We start from the raw sequence: 21,959 nt of genomic DNA on the forward strand, positions 1-21,959 counted from the left end.
ATCGATAGCCTTTGCCTTGATTATTAACTACTCAACTCACGCTCGGAAAAATTCTAAACATAAAAAAATATATAACCCCATACAATACTAAACATACTCGTAATTACTTATAAATTATCAAGATCATGTAGTAGAATTAATAGAAGTCATACTAAGATAGTAACTATCGCTAAAAATCCCAGTGCCTGTATAAAAGACCCAAATGGTAGCATTTTATATAAAAGCCATTTTGGACCGTTTTGGGGTTAGTAGGTACATATATAGGTATTTATTTACCTTAAATCTTGATTTGTATTCCTGCCGCTTCGCTGAATAATAAATTGTTTTCTGACATGTTCGGATAAAACCTGTGACCTGACAACACCCTGTGAGAATATATAGTGCTTTAGTATATATAGATTCTGTTTTTCTTTGCTTTCTCCCCGAAAAGATTTTACTTTTTCAGTGAATATACTACTAGTAACTGAAATGGACTACAAAAGTTATGACAACATTTCATATTTTTAAGTGCTACTTTTTATTGTCTACATCGAAAGAACGCACTAATTTAAGGTACCCGTATTTTTTTTATTTTGCGTAAGTCCTATTATTCTGGTCATAAAATCTATTTATATTGTTACTTGAAACAAAAGGGCGTATGTAACAAACGTCATTTGTGAGAATCGTGACGTCACGGATCTGTTTCATACACTGGAAAAAACCTTGAATTAATTTACGTTTGAGCATAGACAACAGTGCGAGTGACATAACCTCAAAAGTTAAAAATAAAATCACAAATTAACAAGTGTCACAAACGTCAAAACTCAAGTCATACGATGGTTTTCATCCCGTTTTCAATGACAATGACAATGTCAACCCAATCGGAAGTCATTTTTTTGCTTGTAGTGGCAGAACTGAATGAGCTGGGTGACGTCAATTTCCGTTTTAACTATTTTTAGAGATTTTGAACACAAAAATTCGTAAAAAATATATAAAAAAATTTTTTTTTTGTAATCTACAGGAGCCCCTCTCGAAATGGTTTTCGATTTAGGGATATTGAAAATTTTGAAATGTTGTCAATTCAAATGCAGATAATTCAATTTGTTGTGTTAATGTATCGTTTTTAACGTATTCACTACCAACGTTTTCGTAGCGCTACACGCGCGATTTTAGCGTTTTCCCGCTTTGTAGAGGAAAGCGACGACGAACAGAGCGCCACCCAAGCGGGTTATTGGCACTTCAATGTGTTAAATTTGTTGAACTTGCTTTGACGTTTATGAACGCAATGTATTGCGATTTTGTTACGTTTAAAACGTAACAAGCAATGGCGTACAATTATTGAAGATTTTTTTTTATTTGTATGAAAAAAAGGATATAATTTTTAATTCTTATTGAACAAACGGTGACAGTTTGAGGAGTATAATCCATGTTTTAATTATTTGTTCGTGTCACGGGCCCCACCCGGTATATGAAGATTATTACCAGAAACGACGTACTTACTCGTTTAGGTATAATTTGACATTTAAAGAATAAAATAACATAAAATAAAGAATTAAGTATTTTACAACTTTGAGATTCTAACGGCCCGATTCGAAGAATGATTAGGACACGTTAAAGATCTTTAAAAGATCGATAACTAAACGACATGTCAAAATTGACATTTATTTCGATTCCGCTGTGATCCCAATAAGATCAATCTAATATATTTCTAACGTCAAAGTGTCTGTCTTCTACGAATATGAACTGTCAATTATACGATATACAAACGATATCTAAATGAGAAGTTATCTAAACCAGAACTTATCGTTATCGTATCTCATTATTCAAATCGGGCCGTAAGTATTTAGGTGGGTAGAATACTAATTGTATTAAAGTTACAGTTTTTAATGCGTGTGTAAAAGCTTCCATGTAATTCGTATTCAATGGTACCTATTGTATTTTAAAATATTTCAAGTTTTCAAGAAACCCATTAAATCCCATTAACTACTTGTTTAATTTGTTAGAGCTGGCACCAACTGTTAGGTCAGGTTAGGTAGAGGTTAAGTTTCGTGTTAGTTTACGAAGAAATCTTCATAGATACCTAAGTGCATTACATTACAAAAACTTTCCTTGAAATAAGTTCATTTTATAATTATTATTTCAACACGAAGAAGCTAGTCGTAAAAAGTACTCCATTGCGCAAATGATGGTTTTAATAAATGTCGACGTTTTATGAGACAGTGATAAAGAGAGGTCAAAGTTGTAAAGTGCTTAATGCGTAGGTAGGTATGAATAGACGTCTCCGATGTTATATTTTAAATAACGTTTTTTATAGTGTAGTGTTCTTTTCAGTCAAATTATACCTATACGAGTACGTAGACGTACCTAGTTAATTTAAAGACTAGCAGACGAGGGTAGTTTTAGTTAGTTTTGTAGTAGTAAAAAATATACATTTTACAGTTCCAAAAGGCAGACTTTATGCCACACGGTATTCTGTACTAGTCGCAGTCAGCCTTTAGGCCAAACATTATTTTTGGTTATAATCTTCCTACATTTGTTATGCGCAGAATTGAGCGAAGACAGCGTAGATGGAATGAATCTAGTGGAATGAATAAAGTGGCAAGATAGGATACCGAACACAGAAGTCCTCCGTCACGTCAAGATGCCTGGTATCGAGGCACTTATCATCAAGCACCAGCTAAGGTGGGGTGGCCACGTCGTGCGTATGGGTAATAACAGATACCCAAAGCAGTATTCTACTCGGAACTCTCCAGCGGAAAGAGGAAACAAGGGGGTCAGTACTTGCGCCATAAAGACGTCCTCAGCGTCACCTGACCACTTGCGGTATACCGAGTGATTCCTGGGAGAAACTTGCGATGCGTAGAACGGAATGGCGCGTAACTGTTCATAAAAATGTAGAGCAATACGAGCAGCGGCGCTTGGAAGACCTGGATGCTAAGCGCCATCTCCGTAAGACGCGACCGAAGCCCTCGTACACCTATACCTATAACCCAGCTGGCCAGCTTCATTGCGCACCTTGTTATCGCATTTTCAAAACCAAATTTGGCTTTGCAAGTCATATTAGAGTAGAGCGTTCCATGTTTCTGAATAAAAACAGTTGAAGGAGTCGCCGTCGTCGGATACGGCGAAGAGGACTATATATTTATATACATTTGTTAAATAGCCGTTGTGTCACAACTCCTTGTCCATTCGCCCTTGCACGCGTATCGAACTACGTTTTTTAATACAGTTGCGAAAAAATAAGAAAAACAAGTACTTTTTTATGCATGTTCTATAAGACAGAAACAATCCTAAATATAAAATATTATACTATTATTACCTAAGTATCGTTATTTACGATTATTTGTGTAGGTATAGTATATTTAAATTGCATGAAAACAATATCGAATGTTCCCTTTGGAAACTTAAAACATTCTTGCAGTAAGAAAAAACGCCTCTTCTTTTTCCATTCAGACCACTTATTAAGAAAGGTTTTTCAATATTCAATATTAAAAAATAAACGTGTTATAATGATGAAGAGGAAAGCAATAAAATATGAAATATGCTTATATTTATTATTTTTACATTAACAGTAGGTTTTTATGTTGATTACGACTTTAAAAGGAAACTAACATGAACACTCATCAATAAGTAGTCATGAATTGTAACAAGTGGAAAAGTAAAAAGCACTAGTTTTCGAAATCCAACTTTCCGCACGCTAAACAGCTACGTAAAGTAGCACTTTTTGAACAACTGTATTAAAAATATTATTTTTTATGTTTTGCCACAACCCTATGGGTTTCATGTCCTATACTGTCTATACTGTGTAGTGTATTGAATGCAAATAAAGAAATGAAATGAAGCCATCTGAGCAAGCTTCTCCCGTATATAGTTATATATTATATAAATATTTAACATATTTAAAGTAGGTAATTACACTCCTACAAGCTTATTTCCTGAAAATTACATTGATATTATTTAGTAAAACAAGAATGATCGACCACTTTAGACAATTCGTTTGTAAAAGTTTAAAAGCATAAAGTTTGTAATCGATAGCTGAGCTGAGTTGCTCCTTCTGTTCCAGTATATGTACCTATGTGAGTGCTGCCTCGAAACTTTCAACATTCCCAACTCTGTATCAGGAACTTCGGTACGAGCTGGTTGAGTCAAATTTACAGGGTATTTACAGCATGCGTCTGAGTTTGAACAGGCGTTGTAAGCTAAGTGGATGGAAAAGACACATACAAGTAGGTACAGTCAGCATCAAAAGTAGCGGATGAAGCAACGCGCCAAAAGTATCCGATATTCCGGATAACTTCTCCAAATATAGATTAATTTCTAAAATTCGCGTTCAAAAGTATATCTTTTACAGTCTTAGTTGTACTATAGAGTTGTATTAAAGACATCACTTTTTGTTAAGCTGTTACAGAATGGTAGTTACTTATGAAACGTTATTTGACCCGCTACTTTTGATGCTGACTGTACCTACCAATGAATTTTAATGTCTCACTATTTTTTTTGTTTTGGGTATTTGTTACTTTTTTATTTAGGGACAGGAACGGCTGAATAGTTTCGCTTTCGTTTAGTTAGGGTACCTACTTCTTTGGTCGTTCCCTGGGGGCCAAATCTAGTTTGCACTTGTTTTAACATTCAAACATCGCTCTTTTTTTAAACAATGAGGAAGTTTTGATTTGATTGAGTACCTATAATATTATTTATAGTACATATGGGGCTACTTTATAGCACTAGTGCGAGAAGTAGCATATTATGTTACTGTGTCGAACATTTAAAGGGCCATATGTACTGTAAAACGTTGTACGATACATGTGCGAATAGGTAATTCGCAACTCGTGTCGATTTAAAACACTCCCTTCGGTCGTGTTTTAATTTATCGCCACTCGTTTCGAATTTCCTATTTTTCGCACTTGTATCGTAATGTACTATTATGAACGGCTGGTATGTTAGAGATGGGAACGCGACCTAACGAGCTATAAAACTGTGCAATGAAACGTTCTTTGAAGATTAAAGGAGAAGTTACCGCTATGCGAAGTTTGCTGCTGAGAATTTCTTCACTGTCGCCTATTGCGGTGTTAAATCAACGTCTTTTGTATATCTTCCTCTGAACAGATTTTACAGTTCGTTTTACAGGCTCGAATGGATTCGGCTGACTTACTCAGATAAGCAACTTTTGGTTATATAACGTTATAGAAGACTTTTATATGCTCAACTTACCTACTTTATCTGCTCTCTTATACGGTCGGTTTCGAATAAATAGGCTTTGTGTAACTTCTTAAATCGCATGTTTTCCTCTCTAACTTTTGGTAAGTTTCAGGGGCGTACATATAATGTATTGTAAAAAAAAATTATAATCAAAAAGTCAAACATGTCACTGTTATGTAAGGTACTTGGTGTTTTTAAGGATTAGTTGTTTTGAAGTTGCCTTATGACATAAAAGGCAAGTCACGTGGCGTTTATTTTAGTTGCCCGCGAAACGAGATACTAATCGTAAATTCTCTTGCAAATCACTTATGATGCATTTCCAGTTGACAACAACGTCAAATACCTTGAATTTTGGTTCAACGTTCAACGGGGAGTATAATTTAAGTTGTCAGTAATCGTTACGAAAACTATCGAGACTGTTAAGACTCGGTGGAAATTGCTTAATGGCTTTTAAACTTACTTATGGCTTGTTAGGTAGTTGAGTCTAAATTTCTCTGTTAGAGTATTAATTAGGTAATCGTCTAACTTTCGCTAATTGTCATACATTGAGGTACCTATGTAAGAATATTGGCAGAATTGTTGCCTGGCAAAGTTACAAAATTAAAGTAACACTGTTCGACTGTTTACATGATACGGTAGGGGTCGGGTACCTACTGGCTAGTAGAATATTTGAAGTATGCTTTAAGCGGTTTTCTTTTCCTAGTAAAAATATCAGTACAAGATACAATAGTTATTTGTACAACAAGAGAGCAAAGTTTGATATTTCTTCGAGTGCTTGTTTTGAGTCCCGTGCAAGCGAAAGATTCTATAATATAATTTAGAATGTTGAGCGTAGTAAGGGACTCAAGAGCGCACGAGATGTAAATAACTTTGATCTCATGTAGTACACAAAATTTTTCACGTCAGTCAGCCATAAAAAAATACAGCCTGAAAAAATGTAATCCAGACGGACGGACGGACGGATAATCCAGATGTGACATGCCTATATCATGTGCATCACAATCTACAACAAATTACCTGATCATTTTAAAGACATGGATCTAAAGCTGTTTAAGTCGAGCACAAAAAAGTGGCTTATAAAAGAATGTTTTTACTGTATAAATGATTATCTAAGTTTCTCATGAGTGTTACTAGTATGTAAGTTAATATGTTAACATAATTATATGTGTATACTGTAAATGTATGTACACCTGAAAAGGTAAAGTTTCGGTGTGACTAAATATTCAATTGTATATTCGACCTACAATGTAACCTGATTCTTACATACAATAAAAAACTTTGAACTTTGAACTTTGAACGGATCACTATTTCACTCATATTTTCTGAAGGTATTCTAACAATTAACTTTAATTACCGCAATAAAACAAAACGAAAGAAATTTCAATAAAATAATACGAAAATAATGAATTAACGAACATCAATAATTGTCAGTTCAATCGACAACTTTTTTTTTGTAAAAAAAAAACTTTGTAAGATCCGGACCGAATTGCGGATACTACTATTTGTCAAGTATAGTAGAGATCGTTAAAAGTAGTTAAGTAGAATTATTTACTGCGTAACAATTGCGTAAAATTGTATAAGTTCATTGTTTTGATTGTATAATAAAATACGTAAAATATGGTGTTAAAAAAAAAAAAAAAAATAAAAAAAAATTTATTTCGTGAAAAAAACACGTGTTCTTATTAAATTTTAAACTTTTATTTCATTAATTAATTATTACGAATGAAGAGTCGTAGGGTGTTTTGGAACGATGCGGTCTGACTTATTTCGGGGGTCTATTATAAACCGTCAATATACCGTTGAATTACGTATGCACTTTTTTTGTCTCTTTCTTTTTGCTAATGACGTGAAAGGGATAAAGACAATAGAATCCAAATATTTCGAACTTGTATTAGGCTCTGCACGTTGAAATGACATTCGAATCTAAAGGTCACTTGAATGTTATTTTGTCTCAATCGGTGAGCAAAATGCGATTTTGCTCACTGTTTTTAAGCAGCAAATTACCCTTGTTCGAGCTGCTGACGTGAAAATGTTTTATTTTTAACTGCCTTTAAGACTTCCTTTTTGTATCAAATAGATTGCTTCAAAAAGTCAAGGAAACCTTAAATATTGACACACGCGTATGTTTTGTACTGCATGCATTTTCTCTCAAAACACGTAATTTTCTGAAGAAGAACTGCTAATTTAGACCATAAAATGATAGCATTTTGTTATGTGAACAGATTTTGTATTTATCATTATATCCACGAATATTAAAAGCGATTACGCCACCAGCTGGAGCACGGGTTAAAAAGTTTGAAGACTCTTACAGGACGTAATAAGAGAACTAGATAAGGAAGCGATAAGTTGCCTGGCAACGCTCCAGCGTCCTTACGCTCGTAATTAACTAGAACCGCCGTCCAGCCATGCCATCGCCGCTGCCAACGACAACCATTTATGACAACAAAGTCATCATTATAGTATATCAATATTATCAATTGAAACGCAGACCGTTGATGACGTGCTGATGAGGTAATATAATATATTATAATGTATTAAGATGTGTAGATTATATGAAAATGTTTAGTTGAGAGGATTTTGCGATTGTGGAGCTCAATTTAGATCCACCATACAAGACCCTATTTCACTAACGTTTGGCTGCTTATTTTCCTTACAAGTTTCTGTTTTGGTGCACTTGGTTTACCCAATGTAGAAACTACCAATCTTAAGTTTACTAATAGATGTATGTATTGAACCACAATCTTGGTACTTACCTAATATTAGTACCTTTATAAATGCTGTGTTTCTACTAATGAAAGGATAATATGAAACGGTCAAGCAATTGGAATACCACCGGCGAATCCCGAATTCCTTGTACTCAACGAACACGACAGAGTTGATTATATAGAGGTAGTTAACAAAGCAAGTTGCGAGACTACCGCTTCCTTATTGTCAACAACATGTGGCAAACACATTCGCCTGCTTAATCAAGGTAATGCTTTACAAATTCCATAAGCCAAGTTTAGTTTTGTCACGTTCACGCACACAGGGATAGGATAATATTACGTGCAAACTGATCTAAGGAAGGCGTGAAATAATTGTCGCGATATTGCGGTGCGAAGTTATCGCAAACAGTTTGAGAGCTGGCAGCGCTCCAGCGACGTCCGCGCCCTCTTTATTAACTAAGAACTGTACGTCCGGCCGCTGCCCCGGCCCCTGTGCCGGTCGCGCCGGTGCACAATTACTGACCAACAAGTTATCCCGCGATATTCTGGTAGCCCAAATAAATGTTGATGGCTTCCAAATAAATTTATTATTAGACGTTCTAAGTTTAATATCGATAGTTATTCAAACAAGGTTCGATCCATTTTAACGTCATACCAAAAGTTGCATTGCAACCCTCTAGGTAGATGAGGAATCACTGTATTGACAGTTTATTACCAGGTCCCTCTACGCCAACTCTATATGCATTCTGGGACGTTCTGGCAACATGATCTGTTTGTGATAATGATTACATATGTAGAAGTAGGCATATATCCCAGAAAAATTAGGTATAATTACAAGCCGCCACGAAGTCTCATCTCCTTATTACTGTTAAAGTTTTCGGACAGTTGACTAAACGGACTTCTGATTTAATAAACTATCCATCAAGTAACAAATTCCAAGGTTGGTGTAACTTTCCCATTAACTAGGCAATAGGCATCGTTGTTCGCTTTATGGTCGGTTTAGTTTTAGGTCGGCAGTCGCCAGTCAACAATTTGCAAGTTTTCTGTTTTTGACGTCTATTAAATATCCAACAATTTGTCTCGCGTTCAATCCAAATATAGTTCAATTTGCAATAAATTGCTTTTGGACAGTTGCTTTCCGTATGATTCAGGATTCATTTTATGATTTACATTAGCTGTTGCCAACTACCAAGGGAAGCAAATACTACCAGATAATATTTGTCATTTACTGCACAGTTTGCGATTTGATCATGATTTATTGACCCATTAGTACATAAATCGGCGCGAATATACTCCATAGATTTGATGCGTGATTTGTTTTGGTTAACGCTGATTATTCACGTGTCCGCCCTCGTTCCCGACGCTCCGCTACTATTCAGGGATAATAAATGAGCCCTTAACTTAGGGCTTTCCAATGCCGTAGATATATATTTTAGCTATCGTATATTTACAGCAGAAGTGACTGCGATCTTGCGATCTCTATCGCTCGCGCATGACTATATTGCTGTTCCGCTCGCACAGTGGCATTGACCGCCGGCATCATGCGAGTGCGACAGAGATAGGAACAGGCGGGTCAATGTACAAAATTCTTCGTGCTTAGCGTCCTTACTTTATAAGTACGTGAGCCTTAACCTTGCGTGGATATGTGTCTTTTCACCCCGCAAATGACTTGACTCAACTTGATTCAACACAAATCATAACAGTACAACAATTGGCTACTTGACAGATTTTTAAGCGACTTCAATTTCATAGAAGGAGGAGGTTCTGTATTCGATTGTGGCAATTTTTGTTTATGTATGTACACCGATTACTCCGACACCTGTGGTCCGATTTGAGTGATTCTTTTTTTGTTTGAAAGGAGTTACCTCCAAGTTGGTCCCATTTTTTATAAATAATGTCAATCGATCTTAATTTTCCCGAGGATCAAATGTGTATATAGGACTCATGGCATTTAAGCAGCACAAAGGTCAGAAATGAGAGTCAAAGTCTGACGCTCGCACTCGACGATTGAAACGCCTCTAATAAAATGATATTGTAATGTGACGTCACATTACATGTCTGTCCTAAATGTATGGAAGATCATGAAAATTGCTGTTTGACTCTGAAATATTGCGTTTATGTATGTAGTTGTGTTACAATTTATATCTCAATAAAATGTAAGGAATCGAATGGTACCAATGGTTCTTAAAGAAAAAAAGAAAAAAAAATTTTTTTGAGACTTTAAGAGCCTTGTATTTTTTTATACTCTCAATATGTGATTCTAACATCCACTTTGTTATAATGGAAGGCTCATTTTCTATCCATTTAGCTAAATTTTGTTATAATATTCAACATGTGTCATGTACCCAATTATATTTCTCAGAGAGGCGTAGAATAATAAGGCTTAATTTTTAATAATTGTAAGGTGTAAATAATTTCCTTCTTATTCAAACTTATAATCATTGTAAGGTATTACAATTATGACAAGATTGAACAAGAAGGAAATGATTTAGAAAATGTAAATTGCTTGCGGGTAAAATATTTACAATTTAGGCGACGCACTGTGGTCTGAAATTCGGCTTTAATTGACATAGAAACCGAAGTTGTTATTTTTACGTTTTTTTTATTAAAATAGGTTTTGCCCAGCATTGTTATGGTAACCTATGAATTTTAGACGATTTGGAATGAAAATTGTGGAGTTACGTTTTTTTTTCAAAATAAATGTATGGAGCAGGAACAAGAAATCATCATTACTCAAGAACCGCAAAACAAACCGTAATATCCTCGCAGGTGGTTATACTACGAATTATTTGTGATTTTTTGGCATACTACATATATCCGCCACGGGTGCGGTTTTTTTTTTAAATCATTAATTGTTTCTATGGAAAAAGCATAAAAACCAAATTCAACATTTTAAGATTTTTTTGATTGAAATGGGTTTTGCTCAGTGTGTTTATGCTAAGTTATAAGTTTCACACGATTTGAGTTGAAAATGGTAGAGTTATGATTTAAAAAAAAAAAATGTATATGTAATCAAGAACCACAACAAATACGGTAATATCCTCGCAGATAGTTATGCTAGGAATTATTTGTGATTTTTTGGCATACTACATATATCCGCCACGGGTGCGGTTTTTTTTTTAAAAATCAATTATTGTTTTTATGGAAAAAGCACAAAAACCAAATTCAACATTTTAAGATTTTTTTGATTGAAATGGGTTTTGCTCAGTGTGTTTATGCTAAGTTATAAGTTTCACACGATTTGAGTTGAAAATGGTAGAGTTAAAGTTTGTTTTTCAAAAAAAATTTATGGAGCCGGAACAAAATATCAAAATATCTCAAGAACCGCAACAAATACGGTAATATCCTCGCAGATAGTTATGCTACGAATTATTTGTGATTTTTTGGCATACTACATATATCCGCCATACATTTGCCATGTTCCGGCTCCATACATTTTTTTTTAAATCATAACTATACCATTTTCAACTCAAATCGTGTGAAACTTATAACTTAGCATAAACACACTGAGCAAAACCCATTTCAATCAAAAAAATCTTAAAATGTTGAATTTGGTTTTTGTGCTTTTTCCATAACAACAATTAATGATTTAAAAAAAAAAAACCGCACCCGTGGCGGATATATGTAGTATGCCAAAAAATCACAAATAATTCGTAGTATAACCACCTGCGAGGATATTACGGTTTGTTTTGCGGTTCTTGAGTAATGATGATTTCTTGTTCCTGCTCCATACATTTATTTTGAAAAAAAAAAATCGTAACTCCACAATTTTCATTCCAAATCATCTAAAATTGATAGGTTACCATAACAATGCTGGGCAAAACCTATTTTAATCAAAAAAAACATAAAAATAACAACTTCGGTTTCTATGTCAATGAAAGCCGAATTTCAGCCCACAGTGCGACGGTAAGTAAATGAGAATGATACATGACCCAATATTATAATAGTTAATCATAGTGTGTACCTTATTCAATCACTCACGCTGCATTCAGATATTTTACTAATTTGAAGCATAATTCTTCTTTTTCTCTCTGTATAAAAGACTTGACAATATATAACCATGAAAAGTTGAATTTAAGCTTGTAAAACGCTAATAAAGCCTAAAGAGAGTATCAATTTTTGTAAATGGGGATTTCCATTCCTGACGTCGGTTGTATAAAAATAATAACTGCTGGTGTATTGTACTGTCCCGATGTTGTTTCGTTGGTTATTTATTACTTATCGCAACTTTCTGCCATTCTGGAGTTTTGAAACCGGTATAGTAGATATTTTTAATTGAACTTTAGGGCTTACATTCATACGATTAACGTATAATACATATAATTAGGATCCCCTAGACAATAAATGGCAAAAACCGGAACCCTTATGGATTCGACATGTCTGTCTGTCTGACTGTTCGTCCGTATGTCACAGCCACTTTTTTCAGAAACTATAGGAACTATACTGTTGAAACTTAGTAAGTAGGTGTATTCTGTGAACCGCATTAGGATTTTCACACAAAAATAGAAAAAAATAACAATAAATTTTGGGGGTTCCCCATACTTAGAACTGAAACTCAAATATTTTTTTAATTAAAACCATACATACGTCTGGGGTATCTATGGATAGGTCTTCAAAAATGATATTGAGGTTTCTAATATCATGTTTTCTAAACTGAGTAGTTTGCGCGAGAGACACTTCCAAAATGGTAAAATGTGTGTGATAAGATAAAATGTAAGTTACAGGGGGGGGGGGGGGGGGGGGGGGGCTGTAACTTCAAAAGTAAGAGCATGATAAAACAAAAAAATATATGTGATGTACATTACCATACAAACTTTCACTGAAAATTGGTTTGAACAAGATCTAGTAAGTATTTTTTTTTAATACGATATAAATTGTACGGAACCCTTCATGGGCGATTCTGACTCGCACTTGGCCGCTTTTTTTATGGGGCAGCGGCCAACCCTTCATACAAAGGCCAAAAATGTGTCACGTCAAACGGCCCGATTCGAAGAATGATTAAGACACGTTTAAGATCTTGGTAAGATTTTTAAAAGATCGATAACTAAAAGACATGTCAAATTTGACGTTTATTTCGATTCCGCTGTGATCCCAATAAGATCTATCAACGATATTTCTAACGTCAAAGTGACATTAGTTGCTCGAATCGAGCTGCTTCTGTCAATTTTACGACATACAAACGGTATCTGAATGCGTACTTTTATAAACCAGAACTTATCGTTATCGTATCTCATTCGAATCGGGCCGAAAAACTTCTACTTTTTCCTAATCAGAACACGACTGCCACAAATATGCCCTTAAACGGATCCCCGCTGAATTTGTTACTTCCTATATATTTATAATATTAACAAAATCCAATATTAAATATAATTTAAACACTGATTAAAAATCAAACCTCTATCAAAAGTCAATCAGTTTAAGATTCTTTATTCTCACTAATAACGTAACGTAATTTAAAACTACTTAAATACATTTATATTTATTACGCAATGTATGCAGGTCCAAGGTGTATTATATTGATATACTATATATGTATGTATACAGGTGTATAGTATAGACTAACAGGTACCGGAGAGTCCAGTAAATCTCTTGGACGGAGGTTGCTGCCGAGAACCGTTGTCGGTATATAGCCTAACAATTGGTTCTCATGCAAAATGCAAACGAGAGCCACCGCGCCCCGGACTGTCGGCCGAATAGCTTCCGAGCCACGAAACTGCGGTTACTCCTACCTGCCGCCACTCTAAACAAACGCATACATACGACCTACTACGCTTTTTACTTTTACCTATTTTAATTTTTTAAAAGGCCACAACCTTCTTTTATATCGCCGGACTAAATTGGGACGCTCTATTATTTATGGCTTTGTCCGCACGACAGCGCTCTTTGCAGTCGATATAAATATGAACAAGAAGTAAGGGCTAATGAGATACCCGCATAGAGCATCGCTTTATTTTCGGTAGCTCAAAAGGAAAATAAATGTCAATATTGCGTGTGGAACACTTGCGAGACCAGTGTTATTTATACGGCTACGGGTTCAACCCTTCTTGCAATCCAGTATAGATGTGATCTTCGTTATGGGTAATCGTTCCGGGTCTGGAGGTCGCATTATACTAAAGACAATATTAGCCAAGACAAATTATATTTGGAATATGTGCTCAGGTGCTTACTCGAAACATTTGGAAAATTAAATTGATAATTTTTGTGTCCGCGGCAAGCAATCTGCATTCACTTTTATGTCTTGTTTTCGGTTTCGGCAAATTAAAATTTAATTAACTTGTAGATTTTGTAGGTCCAGGTGGTTATAATTGTTGAAGCAGACCTTCTCTTACTCGTATTTTGACTACAAGTGATGTTTTATGTGCATTTTGTTGTTGGGTTTGCAATGGTTTACAATTTGCAACAGTCTTACACCGGCGAGATCAAGGCCCTCTTTTAGGATTTTGATGCGATTACATCCAAAATTGTTTCTATTCGTACCTAAATACTAATGAAAAATACTTATTCTGTAAACTTAATTCAGATAATTTTAAATACCTGTCGGATATCATGTGCTATAAATGGATATTTGCAGGCAATAAACTTGGCTTATGAAATGGCATACGGGCAGACAGACGGTCATGAAGAAACTTGGGGTTCCATTTTTGCCATTTTGACTGTGGAACAACACGAAATATTTGTGCGATAAAACTGATAAATGAACGCCAGTTAGCAGCTGACTGACGTTTATTCGTATTCTTATGCGCCGGTAGGGGAGATATTATTTTTTGCTTTCCACAGCTTTATATATGTTTTTGAGTGATTGTACCTAGTTTGTAATGTTTAACTATTTGTGGATATTGTAAATAATTCTAATTATTAATATTATTATTTAACATGTAAGCGCTTTGGTGCCTGAACTGTAAGCTTGTGTGTTGCATGAATAAACAATAAACAACAATAAACAATATGCAATGAAACGGACGCGTTTTGAAACGGAGACTATAGATATCTTTAAAAGTCTTTTAGTTGTTAGCAACACTGATGACTATAGATAAACCCACAATAACGACAGATTCCGGCAGCCATTATTTCAAAAACACTCACTTTCAAATATATTCTAAGTTTAATAGCATCGTTCGCAGACGTTTCTGCTTGTTAATAATTTATTTTGTATGGGCAGCACATCGTTACTGGTGAATTTCCAATATGACTTGGAACTCTGGTAGCCGTCTAAAAAGTGTAACGTTCTTACGGTAGATGTCGCTAGGGTCCCCTAGACCCATATGGTGGAAAAATTTGCTGCCTATGTCTGTATCTTTAGGTATTTTAAAAAAGGTAAACAAAATCTACCCTCAAATGGCTCCTTAAGGCAGCTGAGGGTAGATGAAAACATTACATGATCAAATAATGTAGGTTTAAAGTCAGGTCGTTCAGTGACAGATCCACGCGGTTTTGTATTTGGTTGGTTAACCAATAAATATTAAAACTACCCGAAAATGTACAAATTGTTTGTTTACCTTTTTTTAAATACCTAAAGATACAGATGAGGTCTTGGTGGCTCAGATGGCAGAGCGCTGGAGTATCGATCCAGAGGCCGTGAGTTCGAGTCTCACCCAAGACAGTAGTTTTTCCACTTTTAAATTTATTCTAAGCCATTATTTCGTTTACCTACTTTTTCGCCCTTTTGCACAGAATATATTATATTTGCAAACTGATTCGATAATAACATAAGCTAGAATTGTGATGGTTGTATTTTTCGTAACATAATCTCGAGAAGATACGAAACGGTGAGTCAACAATTAATTATTTGTAATTTGCTAAAATGTTTTTAGGCATATTCATAATATAATACACAGAGACCGATAGTCTCCATACGGCTAATCTGTCAAAAGTGAAGCCGAAACACGATCGACGTGTGCGTGCGACGCTCGTGTCTTACGCTTAGGAACGCACACACGTATGTAAAAATATGTTGCCAGTAGTTATTTATTCCCGTCAGAGTAGGGGTATTTTAACAACATACTTATACTTGGTTATGAATAATTTGGAAGTTTGTAGATTTTTAATTTTGTAACAATAGCTTTTTAGGGTTCCATTATTACATTGAACCCTCAAAATTTGCGTGTAATTGTAGTATAGCTAAAGCTTTTCTGACAGTAATGCAGTCAGCAGTATTGTCGTGCCGCAATACTGCTGCGGTCGACTTCATTACTGCAGGTAATGTCAAATATATAGGTCATTTACCTAATAAAAAATCTATCAAATTTGCCGATATAAATATGTATCAAAATGTATTCGTTCCGTAGCAGTGCGCGGAAACCACTGCTAGACACCAAAATTGGTCTGGGCATGGACCGCATCTACTTGTAGCGACGCGACAAAATCGCAGGGTGAGCTACGCCTGTTTTTTGGCAATAAGGTTTAAATAAATTACATTTTACTATTTTATTTTATAAATATGGAAATAATACAATATTTGTAAGTAAGTAAGTAATCATTTATTGTCAGATTGTGCATGTCAGTACCGATGTTACAATAGTATGTTATAATAGCAAGTGTCACAATCAACCAGTTAACGGTATACAAAGTACTTATTCCTAAAATACATTAATACCCCATTCAGAGACTTCTTTTAGGGAAGTCTCAATTTCAGACACAAGTTTGTTCCGGCTCTCTATGACGTTTTCCCGAGAGATATTGGTGCGGCCGGTGTAAGACGCATCACCCGTACTATCATCAGCATAACAATGAATGCCGCTGATTTGCAGCATGTCATTGATATGAAGAAGGAATAGGGTGGGTGATAGCACACAGCCTTGGGGGACACTAGCATTCACAGACATGGAGTCTGAGCATTTACCGTCAACTACGACGTTTATGCTTCTGTCTGCTAGAAAGCTCCTGACCCATACACATAATCTCTCGGGAAGCCCATAAGATGGTAGCTTCGAAAGAAGTGCTTTATGCCAAACGCGATCGAAGGCCTTCGCTATATCCAAACTAACAGCCAATGCTTCACCTTTTGTCTCGATCGCCTGTGCCCAACGATGTGTCAGGTAAACTAGAAGATCACCAGCCGAGCGGCCTCTACGGAATCCGTATTGTCGGTCACTAAGCAACTGGTGGTCCTCTAGGTACCGAAGGAGCTGGCAGTTGATAATGGCCTCCATTATCTTCGAGAAAAGGGAGGTTATAGCTATTGGCCTGTAGTTGGATGGATTTGAGCGGTCGCCTTTTTTAGGGATCGGGTGTACCAAAGCTGACTTCCACGAGGTTGGGACTACGCCAGAAGAGTAAGAGAGCCGAAAAAGACGCGTTAAGACCGGTGCCAACTCAGGAGCACATATCTTCAGCACAATCGGAGGGATTCCGTCGGGCCCACTCGACTTATGAGTGTCGAGGGAAAGAAGTGCCTTACGCACTGAACTTTGGTTGAACCGGACATCCGGCATACAGCTCTCGCACCGCGGTATGGTCGGCGGCGCGTATCCCGCGTCATCCAAAGTCGAGTGGGACGCAAATACCAATTTATGACTACTTATTGATGAGTGTTAATGTTAGTTTCCTTTAAAAGTCGTAATCACCATAAAAACCTACTGTTATTGTAAAAATAATAAATATAAGCATATTTCATATTTTATTACTTTCATCATTTTAACATGTGTATTTTTTAATATTGAATAACCGTTCTTAATAAGTTGTCTAAATGGAACGGAATAACTGCCGAAACACCTGTCAAAGCAGAGGCGTTTTTTCTTACTGCAAGAATGTTTTAAGTTTCCAAAGGCAACATTCGATATTGTTTTCATACAATTTAAGTATACGATACACAAATAATCATAAATAACGATACTTAGGTAATAATAGTATAATATTTTATATTTACAATAGTTTCTGTCTTATAGTACATGCATAAAAAAAGTACTTCTTGTTTTTCTTATTTTTTCGCAACTGTATTAAAAAACGTCGTTCGCTACACGTGCGGAAATGTCATTCTTCACTCGTCCCTTTCCGCACTAGCATCGAAATGTACTATTTCATTTCCCGCAATACGGCCATAAAACAAAGTACACTACAATACGCGAATTCCTCACTGGAAATGCTTTTAAGTGGTTGAGCTTACGAATGTTTACCCCCTCTAGTCCTCCTAGTTGGTTAATTTTCCAATTTTTTTATACTAAAGCAACGTTTACTTACTCGGGCTGAGTCAACAAAACTTGGGAAAACTCATCATACAATAACAAACTTCTTCACTGCTGGATGAATTGTTTTATTATTTTAGGCCAGATACATTAGAAATTATAATATGACGAAAAATAAATACTTACTAACATTATGTATGTATATGTATTTATATACCTTTTTTATTAGGGTTCCGTAGCCAAATGGCATAAAACGGAACCCTTATAGTTTCGCCATGTCCGTCTGTCTGTCTGTCTGTCTGTCTGTCCGAGGCTTTGCTCCGTGGTCGTTAGTGCTAGAAAGCTGAAATTTGGCATGGATATATAAATCAATAAAGCCGACAAAGTCGTACAATAAAATCTAATAATTTAATTTTTTTTAGGGTACCTCCCCTACACGTAAAGTGGGGGTGAAATTTTTTTTTCGCTTCAACCCTAGAGTGTGGGGTATCGTTGGAAAGGTCTTTCAAAATTAATAGGGGTTTTCAGGAAACATTTTTTGATAAAGTGAATATATTCGGAGATAATCGCTCCAAAAGAAAAAAAAATGTGTCCCCCCTCCCTCTAACTTTTGAACCATAGGTCCAAAAAATATGAAAAAAATCTTGGAAGTAGATCTTAAGAAAGACATTAAATGAAAACTATAGCAGACATGATCAGTTTAGCTGTTTTTGAGTTATCGCAAAGTTTCCCCTTCATAGTAAAAAGACTTACTTTAATTAGGTTCTGATTATGCAAATTTGCCTATTTGTTTAACTCGCGTGAAAGGTACCGTTTCATCCCTTGGTTAACAATTTACTATACTTTAAGCTCCAGTTTAGCTTATTGTGACGGAAGAGTAACTACGGAACCCTACACTGAGCGTGGCCCGACATGCTCTTGGCCGGTTGTTTATATTTGTATATGATATATTGTTTTGTTTTGTGTTTATTCTGTGCTAGACTTCTTTTATTGCATCTGGAACACCTACTGACATAACATAATTTTTTTTTAAATTCCGCTACCGATCGCTTTTTAGCGATAAGACCGCCTGTTGTTTACCCCTTCGTTATGTGTTGTATTATATGTACTGTTTCTGTATTGAGGTGTGCAATAAAGAGTATTTGTATTGTATAAATGCGAGAGTAACTTTGTCTATCTGTCTGTCTGTTACCTGTTCACGCTTAAACCGCTGAACCATTTCTGTGTGAAACCAAGAAAAACGATATTTGTATTATGTCTCGCAATATGTTGTGAACTTTGTAGCTACCACATGAATTAATCTGAAATATCTTTGTGCCAGTTATTATTATTATAAATATACATTAATATTTTTTGTAAGCACGGGGCCTTAAAATTCGTAGAAAGACATTTTGTTAAATTATAAAAATAATAATTTCAGCAAATTATTCATTAAACATAACTAATAGGTACAGTCAGCTGCAATAATATGTATCGAAAGAATCGTCGCATAAATATGGTACTGCGCTCTTATTACACTGGAATAAGATGCTATGGGACATATTTTTGAGTAAGATGTGTACGCCCATATTTTTACACTTGACTGTACACAATACGTAAAGAGTACCTCTAAGATTTTGCTTTAAGCTTTTGGTTATTCTTACCTTCTGCCTTTATAATACCACATTAAATTGCAGTGTAATTTTTGAAGCGGTCTCCAGAGTAGGTACAATGATATCTTATCAGTGTTAGTTTTTTTTTATTGAGCAGTAATTGCGGCGAAGAAAACTTCTCAAAGCGAACAAGTTTTTCATTAAGGGTGACCGGACTCCTCTACGTGACGTCATTTTAGCTTAGCCGCTCGGTGGTACTCTCATCATGACCATGGAAACGGTTACTTTCTACGAAAATTTCCGACAAAATAACCCGTTTTAAATGCTCTTTATTGTATGAGGTTAGATTAGTTACCCTGATCACGTTGTTAAAATAAAAATACCTGAGTGTCACTTATATGTTACTGCTGTCGGCGGCCGTCGTGATTTCATTGTTAGTGAGGAGAAGCAGAAAGTCATTCTTATTGTATATTCATTTTGAGCATAATTAACCATTTGTTCCCTTTATTGAAGAATGAGTTTTTTTATACAAAGTTTTAAATTTCTCCTGTTTAATGATTATCGGCATTACGATATCATTCGAATTCGTCCCTTCCCGTAACTGGGCAAAAATACATGTATATAAAATAAAAAGGCTATACGTTTTTGAAGTTTAATATTTCAATTGTCCCATAAAAACATAATTATCCCTTTACATGACTCAATTGCGACGAATAGATTTCCAGACGTATTCTTCAATATCCCTCTTTACACGCGAATCTCGTCATTTCCTAACGTAAAAAGATTTCACAGAATGCTATTCTATGTAATAACAGGATCTTTTTATCACGTTATATGAACTTGGGACTCAGAGAGGTGATTCAGTCTGAGATCGGTGAAGACTTCTCGCTAAACCAATCAGACACAAATAGCTGAGCTGAAAATATTAGGTGAACAGAAACCAACCCGGTAAGGAACCCCAATTTTAACGATACGTTTTGTTCTTCATACCCTACTTGTACTGTATATTTTTATTGTTATATGATAATCAACACGAACTGTATGGTGACTGTGTGGCGTATTATGGCGTTGTGCTCTGTAGCGAAACCAGTTTCAATGGCAGCTAGCGCTGGCTTGTAATTTGGCCTCGTATAAGCAGTCGAGGGAAGACGAGCCAGCGCTGGCTGCCAGTATGAATAGAACGTTTGTCTATTCCCGCCACTCCCGCCAGTGCTGGCTTGTCTAAACAGTGGTGGGGAAACTTTCTTCATGGGGGGCCAGAAAATTTAAAAAAATCAGGGGGGGCCGGAACTGTTACGTCGTGAGCCATATACTAAATATTTCGAAGGACCGGCGGCGGGCCAGATAAAACCCTTGCGCAGGCCGGAGCTGGCCTGCGGGCCGTACTTTGCCCACCACTTGTCTAACTAAACCTAGCTTCAAGTGGTTTCAAACAATAGAAAAGAAAAAAGAAGTATTTTAGTTAACAGGTCTTATCCTTTACCCCTAGTGTAAATTTATTCGATGGCATAACGTGACGTACGCGTTTGCGTTAAGTCTCATTTTGTATGGGATTTAAGTTTCCAAAACGTTCCGCTTGGCGCGCTGTGTCTAAATCCCATACTAAATAAGACTTAACGCAAACGCGTACGTCACGTTTCGAAATCGAATAAATTTATACTAGGGGCTCTGTGCCCCTAGTGTAAATTTAGTCGATAGCGAAACGTGACGTACGCGTTTGCGTTAAGTCTCATTTTGTATGGGTTTTTGAACAGCGCGCCAAGCGGGACGTTTTGAAAAGTCAAAAATCTCATACAAAATGACACTTAACGCAAACGCGTACGTAACGTTTCGCTGTCGAAAATATTTACACTAGGGGTACTGATCTACGATTCAAGTGCCTATGTACATAAGTATAAGTTTACCACTTAAATTAAGCGGCTAATAGTGTTGTGCAGTTGCAATATTATAAATCAAGGTTACTATCGGATGACTACAACATTACTGTTGCAACGTTATTGCTGCAGCGTACTACACTGTCAAAATAAGTGATAAACAGGGCTCGTACATTTCATACCGTGGACAGAAAAATGTCGTCACGCTACATAGAGTATGATTCCTATTAGTATTTTCGTAATAATTAATCATTTGTCAACCTCTTTCGTTAACTGATACATATACAGTGTAAAATAGGGATGTTACGGAGCTTCGCCTCCGGATCCGTTAAGACAGAACTTCCGTTTGGTTTCACACCTCCGGATCCGCCTCCGCCTTCGCTATTTTTTTATTTTACACCTCCGCCTCCGACTCCGCCTCCGTTACATTTTTACCGGAGTTATACCGGAACTGTAGGTATTGTATTAGCCGCGGCAGCGGCGCAGCGC

The 21,959-nt window shown here is 36.0% G+C and overlaps 1 non-coding gene across 1 annotated transcript; it reads left to right on the top strand.

Moving 5' to 3' along the window:
• Nucleotides 1-15,410: 15,410 nt before the first annotated feature.
• Nucleotides 15,411-15,483, top strand: Trnad-auc (transfer RNA aspartic acid (anticodon AUC)). Its single transcript has one exon. It is a non-coding gene; the product is annotated as a tRNA-Asp (tRNA).
• The last annotated feature ends 6,476 nt before the right edge of the window (nt 15,484-21,959 follow it).

Source organism: Cydia pomonella, chromosome 10 (assembly GCF_033807575.1).
Source record: "Cydia pomonella isolate Wapato2018A chromosome 10, ilCydPomo1, whole genome shotgun sequence".
NCBI classification, from domain to species: domain Eukaryota; kingdom Metazoa; phylum Arthropoda; class Insecta; order Lepidoptera; family Tortricidae; genus Cydia; species Cydia pomonella.